This window comes from Hibiscus syriacus, unplaced genomic scaffold (assembly GCF_006381635.1).
Source record: "Hibiscus syriacus cultivar Baekdansim isolate YM2019G1 unplaced genomic scaffold, ASM638163v2 tig00112491_pilon, whole genome shotgun sequence".
In the NCBI taxonomy this organism is placed as follows: domain Eukaryota; kingdom Viridiplantae; phylum Streptophyta; class Magnoliopsida; order Malvales; family Malvaceae; genus Hibiscus; species Hibiscus syriacus.
Window position 1 is genome coordinate 76,264 of NW_024063344.1, and position 12,852 is coordinate 89,115.

The 12,852-nt window shown below is 36.8% G+C and overlaps 1 long non-coding RNA gene and 1 pseudogene across 1 annotated transcript; one reads left to right on the top strand and one right to left on the bottom strand.

Annotated features, from left to right (window-relative positions):
• Positions 1-753: 753 nt before the first annotated feature.
• Positions 754-12,205, bottom strand: LOC120180175. The gene is made up of 3 exons (XR_005521668.1): positions 12,195-12,205; positions 8,015-8,019; positions 754-889 (listed from the first exon to the last, which is right to left on the bottom strand). It is a non-coding gene; the product is annotated as an uncharacterized LOC120180175 (long non-coding RNA).
• Positions 4,994-7,244, top strand: LOC120180174 (annotated as a pseudogene).
• Positions 12,206-12,852: the final 647 nt, after the last annotated feature.

Sequence of the window (12,852 nt, forward strand, 5' to 3'; positions counted from 1 at the left end):
AAGGAACATCATTGAGTATCTGAGAAAAATGTAAATTCTAATTCGTTATAGATAATGTAATCTAGAAAATTATGCAACCAAAATGGTCAGTTGGGGGGAAATGAAAGTGTTCTTTATCTGGCACATAGTGCTTGTTGTTCCCCAACACTTGACTTTGTGTCCGTATCCAACATCCAGAGGCATATTCTTTTGTGTTTATATTACACATCAACCTTTCTTTATTGTCGGCCACGTAAGTATAACATGGGAAGGAAACATCAATGTAATTTACCTGCCCCTTATCAAGTACTGTGTTTGGCCCATAAAAATAAACGCACCGCCACCTTCCTCCATCTTCCTTTACATTTCCCTAACACTTCCTCGTTTCCCTCTCTCTCGCTTCTTCCCTTTTCTTCGTCTTTATATGTAAACCTTTTTAGTACGTTTTCCTTTCTTATCGTAACTTGTAAAAGCTTGGATTCTGCTCCATCTCTGTTTAGTTAAATTTGTTTTTTGTATATCAAATTCGAATGATAAATGTATATCTAAATCTTTTTTTTCTTACATGAATCCCATGTTCTCCTTCTCTTCTTATTTCATTTCATTGAATTACGGCTGAAGCTTCTGTTCAATTTCTCGTATTTTGTTTTTGTATGTGTTCTATCTTCTTACTAAGAAACTGTTTCGCTTGCAGAATCATCTGTTTCGACATCGATGACCAATGCCTCGACTGATCCCGAGAGGAAGAAGAAGGTAACCCGATATCCGCCGAGGAGAGGGAGAGTCAAGGCTCATATTTTTGAGAGCATTGTCAAGACTGTTGCTTGTGCAGTGTCCAGGGCTAAAGAAGCAATGGCGAAAAACAAAGGTGAAAGCAGCGATGGAAAGAGCAGTTCCTCTGGAACCTCAACTTTGTATCTGAAGGAAATGTCCCGATGTCTTAGAAAACAACCAACCATCTCATGGCTCAAATGAATCACCATCATATTCTCTGGTTGAATTCCAGATCATCATCATCATTAGAAGGGAATTATCCAGAAATCCTAAAAATAAAACAAGGTTTTCTCTAAAATTATAGTAGCTAAGCTTTTGAAAACCTGTCGTTTTAGATTCAGGTGACAGCGAGTCAGTGACAGCTTCTGTGTCTGGTTTATGAACAAGGGTAACCCCACATTAACGCTTGTTTTTTTTTTCAGTTAGGGTAGGGGATATAAAATATGAACCCAAGTTTTTTTTGGTTTTAAGCTCTCTCCCCCATACTTGTTTCCTCTAGAATTTTTGATGTGGAATTATGTTATGGAGAGGTTTTAGTTGTTTGATTTGTCTTGTATGCCTGTACTTTCAGCTGTCTCGTTGTGTAGTTGATGTACTATGAATCTCATCATATTTTAATGAAGAATGCTTCGGATTTCTGTAAACCTTGAGTTCTGGATTTCATCTTTTTAGAGATGAATGTTGGAAAAGTTGTTAAAGGTTTTTGTTTTGTTTTCCTTGAGTTCTGTTTTCCAACGATTCTAACAAATCCATTGCCAAATAAAAAGAAGAAAAAAGTGAACTCAATGCTCAATTAAAAAGAGCAACTTCATGGCTTCGTCAATGCCTTGAACGAATGTTAATGTAAAAGTTGTTGCAGTGAAACTGTAAGACCCAAGTTGTAAGTTGTGAAAAATAAAGTGGCAGCCCCCTGTTTGTTGGGATGGTGTCGTGTTGGGCGTTTTCAACACAACAAAAACTAGGATTTGGTCGGTTGAGATAATGTTTCTTTAATATCAAAATATGCCAATCATTGCTTCCTTTGGGGAACATTTTTTTGTCGGACAAACTTATCTTTTTTTACAAGTTTCAAAAAAAGGGGTGAAGATGCTCTTTTTCTTTCTTTATCAGTTTGTGGAAAAGCACATAAAAAATAAGCTTTTTTTTTCCTTTCAAAATGCACTTTAAATGCTATTATAACATGAAATTTCACTTTCTTTATTCTATTCCCATGGCTAACAACTGGGCAACGAATAAACCCAAAATCCAAAATAATACTGTCGCTGGTGTGAAGAGTATGTGTTATTGTGAAATAGACCAAGGTATTGGTTATTATATGAACAAATATAAGATTTTATATTAAAATTTACATAGACGTATCATAAAACGCTATGATGATAATGCTCTATTCGATTAAGGTCCACAATTCTGGCACTGCCCTAGACACTTGTTATATATCATTGTTGGGCGTTGGCTCTTATTTGGGGCAAAACTCACGATATAATGCACTCAAAATAAATAATTCACGAAATAACGTTCTCCCAACATTATTTGCTGAAATAGGGCGAAATCAACAGTGTGGCCGTAGGTCGCCATGCCTTCCGGGCGACCTACGACGTGGCTTGCTTCTGTGCATGGGACATGCACAACCCAACCATAGGTCGCCATGCACTCCCAGCGACCTCCTAGGTCGCCATGCACGCCCGGCGACCAAGGAGGTCGCCATGCATTCGGGGCGACCAAGGATTCATGCATGGGGAGATCGTGCCATGCACTCGGGGCTCGGTTCATGCATGGGGCACTCGAGGCGACCAAGGATGACCAAGGAACGGTTCATGCATGGGGCACTCGGGGCGACCAAGGATCGGTTCATGCATGGGAAGAATGGGGAGATCGTGCATGTGTAGGTCGCCATGGAGTCCCGGCAAGGTCGCGAGCAGGCGAGCATGCAGCAGGGGATGTCGCCGCGAGTGCATGGCGACCTCCTTGGTCGCCGGGCGTGCATGGCGACCTAGGAGGTCGCTGGGAGTGCATGGCGACCTACGACCACTGTTGATTTCGCCCTATTTCAGCAAATAATATTAGGAGAACATTATTTCGTGAATTATTTATTTTGAGTGCATTATTTCGTGAGTTTACCCTTATTTGGATTCAACCCATCCCCTATTCCTGTTCCAGCAAAGTACTTATTTTGTTCCGTATGAGCTGACCTTTTTTCTTTTCAATTTATTCTTTCTGCTTATGGTATCCGAAGATGACTAATTAAGTTTGGCAGGTCCATGATCTGTGGTGCATGGTCGGTCTGCAATATTTATGTGCACTCTTCAAAGGGTTGAAAAATGATTGAAAAATGATTTTTTTTCCTTGAAAAAGAGTTTCCATTACTCTTATAGTATAAGAAATCCGCTTCAAACTCAACGAAACTTTGTTGATCCAAATCTTATCTACTTACCACTTTCTAATTCCCACAGCTGCCGGTAGTTTCGTTGCTTTGACTCATTAGGTCTCGCTGCAGATTCCTTTGCATCCACTACCACACATTCATTCCAATATTTAGAGAGAAAAAAAAAAGCTATTTTTTATATAAAAAAATAGAATTATATTATCTATCAAAAATATGTTTTACCGGTATTTAAATAAAAAAATATCTATGAAACAAGTTCAAAAACGAATTTATAATTCACTCCAACTTATAATTTGAATTTATATGTTTAAGCTGACAAAATGATGTTATATCGAACTTGAGTTGAGCGTAGTATTAAATTACAATCGTAATACAATATAACGATCACACCGTAATATTTTTTTAAAATCACCGCGACATCACATCATAATATAAGATCGTAGTTATTATTATTTTTTGATAAGTTAAAGATGATTACAAAATAATACATGTTCTAAATACTCTCTATCATTTGATTATGAACGTTCAATCACCCTTATAGTCGTTGATGCTCAAACTCGTGACCTCTAGAAACAATAATAATTACTTTAACCATTGAAGTAAATTGGTTAGTGTAAATCATAGTTATTTTTAAAAAATAAATCACATGGTAATGTTTATAACACCCGATACCGCAATCATAATTTAATAATATTTTCACTGTCAAGTCCTAAATTTAGAATTGCATCCGAGCTTAAAGCTTGCCATAATTTGAATTATACTCGGTTGAATTACACCCAACCTTCAGCTAGCCTCTTGGGCTAGGGTTTCTTTTGGGGACTGAACAATTCATGTTAGGGCTTTGATCAATTATTGGGTTATGATTGGTTAGCTCTCAGTTCTTTTGGGTTTGTCCATATTTACACCAAAACTCAAAACATTAGGTTAAAATATGCTACAAGTTTTTATAGAATTTAGTCACTACTTTTATTTTTCAAGAATTCAATTCATATTTTTTATATTTAAAAATAAAAATCCAAGTGTTAACATCCTTAAAACTTTTCTGTTAAATTTAGACTTAAAAGATACATAAAGTCATCAAACTTTTTTTTTTAAAAAAAAGCCCTTTAACTTTTTCTGTTAATTTAAAATTATTTCAAGTTTTTATTTTGTACAAGTCATGATTTTTTTAATTAATATGACTTAAATATCGTTTTTTATTTTTTTTATATGTATTTAAAATTAAAAAAAATAAATTACACAATTTTTAATTAATTTGTTATGTCTTAATTTTCATCTTTGTCAGGGTTACCTTTGTCCTAAATGGTGTTAGAGTTAACCGTCCTTCGTTTGGTCTTATAAAAGCAATTCAAGAGCTTTTATGACGGCTTACAACGTCGTTTTATTTTCTCAGTACTTTATACTTGGAGATAATGAGGCTAAAACAAAATATTTTTGGTTAAAACTTATATCAATGAATATTCGAGGAATGAAAATGAGGAAGAAGAATAACTTTTTATAAAGTAATAGCTAAGAAAGAAAGGAGATAAAATATAGAAAGAAGAGTTCTGAGTGAAAGTGTTCAGATTTTAGAATTGCTTATGAACTATGGTACTACTGTGACATAGTACAAAGGGTTATTTTCCTGGGAACCAAACGAAATACTTCCACTCGTCAAGTTGAGTCGTTTTTCTTGGAACTTTCCCGAGTGAATGAGAACAAAAGTCTTAGTCCACTTCAGTGACGAAGACTTTTTTCATCCCTTGATTGGTCCACATTCCATTCACTGTTTCATTGAGCTTTCACAACATTCAAATTTCAAAGTTACAAAACCCACAATCAAAAGCAAACCTCAAATGGCCCCTTTCTGCTCTCTTACTTTTCTTCTTCCATAAAAGCACACCCTTCCCCCCTCTCTTTTCCCCCATTGTTTTTTCTTTGAGGGGAAGTGACACAAAAAGAAGATTGAGAAGGAAGAAATGGCGATTGATTTCAGAGGAACCCCAACATGCCATGGCAGATATGTCCGTTACAACATCTTAGGTAACATCTTCGAAGTTTCTTCCAAGTATGCTCCTCCTATTCACCCAGTTGGTCGCGGCGCTTACGGCATCGTTTGGTAATTTCCTGCTTTTTCAGAGCAGAACTTTGCGTTTTTATTTTCTTTTCCGGTTTGGGTTTTCGTTACTTTAGTGTCTAAAGCTGTAGATTCACCCAACTGGTTGAGTTCTTGGGTTATTTTTTATTCTTCATTGTAGGGATTTCGGTGCTAAGCAGAAGCTCTAATTAAAAGTGTAGAAAACGGAACCTTTTAGAGAAATTTTAGAGATGTAACCAGAAATGAGATATGGGTTTGTTCCGAACAATTGAAATACTTTAGGGATTGATTGTTTATGGGGTTCAATAAATTTGGATTTTTTGATAATTGCAGCTGTGCCACAAATTCTGAGACAAAGGAAGAGGTTGCAATAAAAAAGATTGGGAATGCATTTGACAATAGCATTGATGCTAAAAGAACACTCCGCGAGATCAAGCTCCTCTGTCACATGGATCATGATAATGTGATCTCTACATTCATAATTTGTTTGCTTTTTCATTTTCTTGTTATACTATGAAGTATGGAGGAGATATGAAGGGTTGCGTTAATACTTTTGCAGATTATCAAAATCAAGGACATAATTACGCCACCGGAAAAGTAAAAGTTCAACGATGTTTACATTGCATATGAGCTAATGGACACTGATCTGCATCAAATAATACGGTCTAGCCAGTCTCTCACTGATGATCACTGTCAGGTGATAGACTTATCATGTTACCACACAACACCGATGCTAGTTTAATATAATTGTGTACTTGAAGTTAGGGTGTGAATTCATATTTGTAGAAGCTATGTTGTTTTGCAGTATTTCCTATATCAACTGCTACGGGGCCTGAAGTACATACACTCGGCAAATGTTTTGCACCGGGACCTAAAGCCTAGCAACCTGCTTCTCAATGCAAACTGTGATCTTAAAATTTGTGACTTTGGTCTTGCAAGAACCACCTCTGAGACAGACTTATGACCGAGTATGTCGTAACCAGATGGTGTAGAGGCCCTGAGTTGCTTCTCAATTGTTCGGAGTATACTGCTGCTATTGATATCTGGTCAGTTGGCTGTATTTTAATGAAAATAATTAGAAGGGAGCCACTTTTTTCTGGTAAAGATTATGTTCAGCAGTTGGGGCTTATTACTCAGGTATTCATCCTTTCATTTTCGTTCAAACTCAGAACCCATTGCTTCAGTTTAGTAGGAGAGCACTGAATGTTGGTAGATTCCTTTGTTGATTACTTCGTAAAACAGCTACTAGGGTCGCCAGAAGATTCAGATCTCGGATTCCTTAGGAGCGACAATGCTCAAAAGTATGTTAAGCAGCTTCCTTGTTTCCCTAAGCAGCCTTTTGCAGTAAAGTTTCCAAATTTGTCTCCTGTGGCAATCGATCTTGCTGAAAAAATGCTTGTTTTCGATCCAAGCAAGTGCATCACTGGTAAATTCAGGCAATAGGATTTACAATGGTTGTGCATTTTTCACATTTTCTTTTGTCATTTTTCTTATAAGAAACATCTCTTTTATATGATGCATGTAAAGTCGATGAAGCACTGAATCACCCATATTTGTCAAGTCTTCATGAGATAAATGAAGAGCCCACCTGTGCATCGCCTTTCATCTTCGATTTCGAGCAGATGACCTTGAACGAAGAAGATATTAAAGAGCTGATATGGAGGGAGTCTTTGAACTTCAACCAAGAAGATATCAAAGAGAGTCCCCACTTGTGTGCGGGATTGATGTGATTGGGGTGTGTTCAGCCTGGTAGTGTTCTAGTGCCTGTTGGTGCTAGTTTCTGTGCTATTTCAGCAGGCTTGCCGAGAAGTTTGATGGCAAGGATTCATAGTGTTTGGCTTTCATAGCACACAGCGAGCTTTGCTCTGAATCTCGTCTTAATATTTTGTGGTGTGTGGCAAGTTCCCCTCTCTGATTCTGCAGAAGGTCTACCATTGGGGCTGGATGTTCTTTATTCAATTGGTCTTGTGATTTTTCTTAGTTGGGGCTGTTTGTTCGTCTAGCTATAGTGGTAAGTTTTAGTTGGAATTTCATCGTTGGGTTTGGTTTTTATTCGGTGATTTGGTGCAGGTCCCATATTGGTCTCCTGGTTTGGTTTGTCTTTGTCAAGAATACTCTTTTTCCTTCATTTTAGGATTAAGGAGGTTTTTTAACGAGGTTCTTGTCAAAGTAATGTACCCCTTATTTTGATCTTAATCAAATAAGTTTTTACTTTTCAAAAAAAATCTTATAATTAAATGATTATGTGTGTAATACGTTTTTAAATATGATTTATTAAATTTACGAAAGAACTTATTTAGTACTATCTTGTTTCTGCACATAAACAAGCATCTGTAACTTTGTCCACAGCAGTTCTTTGTTCGATTGATTTGCTTGATCTGTAATATTATGTAAATGATAATTATTATTTTATGTGAATATAAACATTTAAATAACATATATCTTCTTTAAAATTTTAGTATAGTGGCAGTGGAGTGGAAGAGGATACCGAGTTTAAAATTTCTCCTTCATATATATAAACTTTAAGTTTTTCCGAGTTTAAGTTGAATTCAACGATACTTGAATTCGACTCATCTCATTTACGACTCTATATATGCTCCACAATACTTGACTGTCTCATTTACAACTCTATACGAAACATATATGAATCACAGGAGACCTCAATGGACGCAACATGGCCTTAAGCAAAACACCACTGAGAGTTGCACTCATTAAACTGCCGAAACCACTAAGAGCAGCTTTATATTTAAGGGACACCTGGAAATCAAATTATGTGCACAAGGCAGCACAGACATTAGGACCTCCACTCCACCTGTCGGTACTAAACCACTCTCCTGCAATTGTAATGTATGTGCCTCTGTTTACCGACATTAGTATATCCTCCACATTAATAAAATGGCAGATTTTTTTTTCAGTCTGCCGATCGAAGCTGATGGAAACTTCCATGTAAGGCTTGGCATATTGATAGGTCACGCCAAAGAGTGGTCAGTAGGTCTACAATGGTGAAGCTATACATTACTATGGCAAGTTTTTCATAGGACACTCAGTCACATATAAGCTGATCCATGCCGAAGCCGACCAACCTCGGTTGCAATGGGAGGTCGTGCTATTCTTTTAACCAGATAGATAAAGCTGAGAATCCCGAAAGCTGAACCTGCAATTTGCTATTTCAGTAGGTATTTCATCAAACCCAACATTTCAATATCAAAAGCAACATCAGATATATTATAATTTGTAAAATGAATTAAGATTATTAACTTTGTTACTCTACATTCAAATAATTGTTACTTAAAGTAACATGTAATATGCTTTCGTTACATAAGGTCCATTTTAAATTTTTGCTAAAGACTCCCAATGATGAGATTAATTCCCAGAAAACCATTCCAAGCTTGCATGGAAGATTAGTTTCAAGTGAGCGGTGATTATGTTGCGAAAATCATAGTTAATTAAGTTGATGAAACTGAGATTTCGAGTAAAATAATTTACCTTTTTGCAGTTCCACATTAAACATTTTATTAATTTTAAATGGCTTGACTTATATACTAATTCAGAGCACTTTAAAAGGCATTAAAAGCAACCCTGGCTCAGCAGGCACCACTCATTCAGTAATTAAAGCCTGAATCTTCATTAATTATAAGGTACTGTTTTCTTTTCCCGTTTCTCTTTGTTATCTTCCCTGGTAATCCAGGGATAATCACCTCGGAAAGCGGCTCATTCATTCAAAAAGAAAAGAAACTACTGCCAACTCAACTATAGAACAAAATCATTTTTTCAGTTAAGTTCAACTGAACTCAAAAGGAGTGTTTTAGGGTTTTCTGAGCCCCCTGAAACTCAAAAGAAGATGCCCACTTATTACCAAAGTACAGTAGCTAAACTCAAGTTCTAATAGTAAATTTTTTTCTTCTGTTATTTACTTTTTTTAATCAACAGAACTCTATAATCAGTTATTCATTGTGAAAAACTACTTTTTATCAGACAAAAAGGGAAAGCAAATAGAGGATCTAATTTCATTTTAGCCATAAAAATATTTATAATTGTGTATGCGTATTGTTTTTCCTAGGTTGATTACTAAACATCTATAAGCTTCTTCTTCAAACTCAAGTATTCAACTATACTGTATATGTTGGGAAATAAAACGAGAACGAGTAATTTCCCTATAACCAGATCAGTAAGAATGCGAAATAAAAGCGGAAAAATAATACCCGAAATTGATAACGGAGTTCAGCCAATTATGCATACGTCTCCGGACTACTGCAGATCTTTTACTAAAAGGAGAAAATTTACTGGAGTTTACAAAAACACTTGAGAGTGAGCTAGAATGATTTGGGGATTTAGAATGATTTTGAAACTAAATGGGTTAGGGTATTTATAGTTGAAGCTTAAGGATTAATCTTGTAAATACCCTAAAGTGTGCAGAGATTAAAATATAATTAACCCTATTATATTTCAACAAGTGCTGTCCATTTTTCAACAAAAAAATTAGGCAGCCCACCATGGACCAAATTTAGCCGCCGGTTGCTTGCTTTGAATTTCAACAATCTCCCACTTGAAGACTGATTTTAATCTGTCTTCACACCTCGATCAATGCAACAACATTTCTGGTCTTGTTACTGTAGCATGCCAACTGAAGCTGAACACACTTCAGTTTGTCTATAGTCACCGCCCTGTAAACCCACTTGTTCTTGGGCAGTTTCTCTGTGTTTGCCTTGTCCCTCAACGTCTTGGCTCCCTTCGACTCTTGTTCACTAGTCTTTGAAGGATTGTTCCTCACTTGAACATCCTCGGCAAGCCCTTGCTTCGACCCTTCTCTTATGATGGTCTCTGAAGCCATGTTCTCTACACGAACATGCTCGGCAAACTCCTCTTGCACTTGGAAGAAATGAACCGTATTGAGTCAACTCTCAACGCCCCTTCGATCCTAGGTTCGTCCTCTTCTTTGGACAACTCGATCATGGGCTCATCCATCACCTTGGATGACTCGGCTCCCCTCGGGTAATTTTGCAATACTTATGGCATCTTAAGTCTGTGCCCTCGTTTGCTCGACTCTTACCCTCGACTTAGCATCTTTGACACTCGAACTTGTGTCAAGACTGCACCATCTTCCCCAGACTCACCATCTGGTTCATCATAGAGTGGATTTTCTCTGCCACTCGAGGAACAACATTCTTCATCCTCTGACTTGCCTTCATTACTGAATCTCTTGCCGCTACCCTCGGCTTTCGGCTTTGTTTAGGTAGTCTTGTTTTTCTTGACTCCAAATTCTTTGATGGACTCAACGGTTGTCAAGGCTTTAGACAACTCCTTGACTTCCCTTCGTTCCAACACTCTCTTCGCCTATGGCTTCAATCTAAACATGAAGGTGAAGAACCCATCTTCATCAGTCAAACTTGGGACTTTGAGCATGAGTTTCTGAATCGGCTCACATACTCCTTAAGTGTCCCCTTATGCCTGAGATGCCTCAACTTGGACCACACCTTCATCCTGGCATACTGTGAGCGGACTTGCTCACTTTGCACATTCGACTTGACGGCTTTATCTCTTGCTATCGTACCGGGTCCTTCTTGTGCTCGACTGCTTTGACACCGCAGTCTCGTCACATTTCGATCCTTGCTTGGCAGCATTGATCCCCTCAATCGGACCAAGCCTTTTTCCTGGCTTGGCAGCTTTAACACTTGCAACCGCCCAATTCATGCTACTTATCCCATCCTCTTCATGATGGTTGTAAGGCGACGCTTCTCGGGACATCCTCCAATCAAATGAGGACCATCACAGAAGTACACTTTAGCTTTTCTTTACTCCCCTTCTTGTTCACACCGGACTTAGCCTTGTCATTCTTTCCCGATGGCTTTCCTTGGCTACGAACAATCGCTGGCTCAACTTGGCCACTCGAAGAGCTTTCTCTACCATCACTACTTGGCTTGAAATCTGCAAGATTAGTCAGCGTTCCGACTACCGCTATGGCTTCGAAAGTCTCTGGGCATCACCTTGCTCTTCCCCGAGCATTGCCCCTGGTCTAAGTCCTTCCAATAAGGTATTGAGCACACCATCCAACTTCTCAATTTTCACATTCCCTTCGTCTGCAGCTGTCGTTCCTACTCGAATCTGGCTTCTTTTGGATCGTTTCTGACAATTTTCGCGAACCACAGTGTATTAGAACACCTCTGTCGATAAACTCGTATCGCCGACCAAATTTCACTATTCACAAAATTCACTATTCATGTTAATAGTATCTTCACAGAAAAATTGACAGAATTCACAACCAAAAGCTCATGATACCAGTTGTTGGTAAATAAAACGAGAACGAGTAATTTCCCTATAATCAGATTAGTGTGAATGCAAAATAAAAGCGAAAAAATAATACTTGAAATTGATAACGGAGTTAACTAATTATACCTACGTCTCCGGACTGCTGCAGATCTTTTACTAAAGGGATAAAATTTACAATCGTTTACAAAAACACTTGAGAGAGAGCTAGAATGATTTGGGGATCTGGATTTGGGATGATTTTGAAGCTAAATGGGTTAGGATATTTATAGTTGAAGCTTAAGGACTAATCTTGTAAATATCCTAAAGTGTATAAGGACTAAAATGTAATTAACCCTATTAAATTTCAACAATTAATGCCCATTTTCAACAAAAAATTAGGCAGCCCACCATGGACCAAATTTAGCCTCCGGCTGCTTTTGAATTGGTGGCCGCTTGCTTTGAATTTCAACATATATACTGATATACTGATATAACATCTAACTTCAGTTTAGCCATAAAAATATTTATGATTGTATATTTATATCCTTTTGTATTATTATTTTTTTTAAATAATTTTACATTTATAACACATATTCCTTAGTTTTATGACACAGTTTCGGTATTCTTTATCGATTATTTGGTTATTCTTTTTCTTTTAAGGTTAGATTTGATGAGGTGTTGACTGATAAAAATAACGTTTATTTTTGTTATCTTGTTAATCTTCCCTGTTTTGACCATCAAATTGGATTTAGATATGCAATTGTGTTCGTTGATAGTTTTATTATATAATTCGACTCTGATTTGTGACTTGTTGGTGGTCTTTCAATAGTTTTGATCCTTTAATAGTTCGTTTATCGATACAATCAGATATATTTGTATTTATCTTTGTTCGATTTTTTTTGTTATTTTTTAATCTTTTTCTTATATAATTCATGTATGAACTCAATTGACTAATTTTTCAATCAATGATTATAAGAAAATATCACAATTATCTGTTTGATTTACGATTATGATTATAAATATTTATTGTAATTATAAGTATTTCCTCTTTATAATAAAATTAACTAATTTTATTTAAAAAAAATGTAAACGTGCTTGAATGAATGGGTGACTAACAAAAGAGGTTTGGAGTGACAGAGAGAAAGCAAAACATCGAGATCCCGGCATTGCTGATGGCTTAGATGACGATAATATTGTTACTTTTGGGGGGAACAAGGCCCACAAGATCAGACAACCTTATTTAATGCCTTACTATTCCACATTCTGCTATTGTCTGCACTGCCTTATCCTCCTCATCCATGTAATGATGTCCATGCACGAACGCTCACATAACGATAACCAAAATGTCAATTAGTATTATACCAAATAATTTTGTTAAATTCAATCCATTTGA